The sequence below is a fragment of the Pteropus medius genome, unplaced genomic scaffold (genome assembly GCF_902729225.1).
Source record: "Pteropus medius unplaced genomic scaffold, Ma_sr-lr_union100, whole genome shotgun sequence".
Lineage (NCBI taxonomy): Eukaryota > Metazoa > Chordata > Mammalia > Chiroptera > Pteropodidae > Pteropus > Pteropus medius.
Genome location: NW_024353388.1, coordinates 37,125 through 40,412, shown reverse-complemented (window position 1 = coordinate 40,412; position 3,288 = coordinate 37,125).

Below are 3,288 nucleotides of genomic sequence, written 5' to 3'. Positions count from 1 at the left end.
GATTACTTTCCAGAGCTATTGTGTTCATTACTTTTAAAATGCTCATCTTCTCCATATAACTCAACAAATGTCCACTTATGTCCTTCAACTCTATCTTCCCTACCTTCTCCTCAACTATCCCTATCCCACTTTCTCCTATATATGATCTATTTCAGCAAGTCAGGCAGCATTATTTTGACCTTTCCCAAAAGCTATATATACTTGCTCAGGAGCCATGGGCTATACCCACAGTAAATCCCAGCACTAGGCTAGAACTCCTAAGCTAGCTCTGTACGAGTTCTGTAGCCAGTCATAACCTTTCCCTGACACCTGACCATTTTGATTTCTGCATAAGCATAGAATTTTAGTAGCTTTCTCATACCAACATTGAATAGTCCTTTTTATGACAAACATTTTATAGACATTGTAATAAAGTACAAACTCCCAAGATGTCAATAGCTTAATTCCAAATTTGTTTTAAGACAACTCTAAGATGTGGAATGGAACCCTCTGTTGTTGGAATATAATTTTGCTGAGGCATAAAGCCTAGAATGACTTGAGCCTGAGGGAGATTATGAGGCACTTAGGACTTTATAGAAAATACTGGCTTGGTTCTCCAGAACAGCACAGGCTTAAAAGATGCTTAGAAAGTCATTTCTTATTTCTCTGAACCCCAAGACACAATTGCTAAGATAATAAATTTTAGCCATCACTGTAGAGAAGACTACCTCAGCTCTTAACCATACATTCCATTGCCCACAAAAGCATTAAAGAGTACTTCTTGCTGTTGATCTGTTCATTCTTCTAACAGGTCGTGTATATTCAGTGACTATCTAATATGTGATATGCCAAGTACTGTTTGAGGTTCTGGGGCATAACAGTCATTAAGTGATACTTTGCCTCTGTCTCCTGGAGTTTACACTACTGGTAAACATGGCAATTAATTAAAGAGAGGTCTTTGGTGCCAATGTTCATATAAAAAGGACATCTTTCCTGACCAGGAAAATCAAATGTAATGGATCTAAGGATGTACAGCAACACAATTCGTGTCTGGGCACAGGGTGGTTAAAAGAACTGGGGCAAGTTTGGAGGAGAACTTAAACTTTACTTATTTCACAATGTTGTCTAGGCCTATCCATAACTAAAGGATATCCCTTGTAATAATCATTCTTTTCAAAGTCTTATCATGTTACTCCCCTGCTCATAAACTTCTATTGGCTCCCTGATGCTATCAAGGTTAGATTTTAACTCCTTACTGTGACATAATAAAAGGTTCTAAACAATTTAGAGCAAATTTCTTTCTGTATTTTTATATTGTTATATATATTTGTACAGTCTGGCCAATGAAACATCACACTATTTCCATTCTTTTATGCTTTTAGACATGCTGTTTCCTAGAACACTGCCCTTTCCCCACCTCCTCCTACCTAGCAAACTCTTTTTAATTCATTACGACTCAGTTCAAATGTAAACTCTTGAGTAAAGCCTTTGCTGACTGTCCCAGTCTCCCATCATTCCATCTCAACTAACAAACTCTGCCCCTCCCTTAAACAATAATAAGCTATAAGCTTAATAATAAGGTGTCTTTTGAGTACTTATTAAATCTCCTAAATATATTAGATATTTTCACATGTGCTCTCTAAATTTATACTTAAAATAAAATAGTGAGGTAGGTACTATTATTATTCTCCTTTTACAGATAAGTTAACTAGTACAAAGTCAAACAGCAGTGAACAGAAGATTTAAGACTCAGACTCAGAGTATTTGATTCCTGAGACCATACTCTTAACCATTTATATATTCATTCATTCTACTCGTTCACTTATTTGTCTTTATATGTGCTAGGCACTAAGAATATTAGATAGAAAAAATGTTTCTGCATGCAGAGCTTTCAGTCCTCATGCCTCCCAAAGAGAAAGCATGCAGAAGAATAGGCAAAGAATCAAACTGAGGTGCCCTCTGCCATGTGATGGTCAAGATTTCTATTACTATTTCTACCACTGAGCATGAGATTTTATTCATATTTCCTTTGGCAGAGATATTTCTTTTATGAATAAAACTAAATAAAATACCAAGTTATCTTAAACTCTGCATGGATTGGCAATTGTCTACCTCTAAAACCACATCTCATGGATTTTACTTATCTTTAGTTACATTCCTGTCACACTGCCATTTTTATCATCATTGAAAAGCTCCTTTCCATCATAGGGCTTTTGTTTATTTATCATCATCATCATCATCATCATCATCATCATCATCATCATCATCATTTTAATACAAGGTAAAGTAGCACATTTGAATGAATATTCATGTTTACTTCAGACTTTTTTAAAGAAATGAAACATTACAAACTTGAATTTCCTACTGTCTACTCTATGAACCCAAATGCTTCCCTCCTTCCCCAGAGAAAATCACCATCATAAATGTGCTACCTTTATAGTTCACATTTTCATATTTTTAAAGATATGTGCATGTCTTCATTTCTAAATTTATAAAAATGATTTCATACTGTATATGAAATACTAGAACTCGATTTTCTCACTCGCCACTATGTTTATGATGGTTATCCATATTGACATGTATAGATTTAGTTCATTCACTTTTACTGCTGTATTATATTCCATCATATTAATGTACCACAATGAATTAATTCACTCTCTGGATTATGGGCACTGTATTTCACAATTAAATACAGTGTTTCAATACACATTCTTGGACAATTATTGAAGGCATTATGCTAAATAAAATAAGTCAACAGAGAAGGACAAATACTGCATGACATCATTTATGTGTAGAATCTGAAAAACCTGAACTCATAGAAACAGAGAGTATAACGATGGTTACCAGGGACTAGGGAGTGAGTGAAGATGTTGGTCAAAGGGTACAAACTTCCAGTTTTAAGATGAATAAATTCCAGAGATTTAATTTACAACATAGTGATTATAGTTAATAATACTGTTTTATAGACTTGAATGATGCTAAGAGAGTAAATCATAAATGTTCTCACCAGAAAAAAGAAATGGTAATTATGTGATGTGATGGAGATGTTAGCTAAAGCTATGGTGGTAATCATTTTGTGATGTATGTGTATCAAATCAACACTTTGTACATTTTAAACTTACACAGTATGTCAATTATATCTCAATAAGTTGGAATAAATAACAAGGGGATAATTAAAAATATCTTATGACAATAAATTTGAAAACCTAGATAAAACAGACAAATACTTAGAAAGATATATTACTTGACTCAAAAATAAAATTTCCTGAATATTTCTATAATCCCACTAAAGAAATAAAATTTGTAATT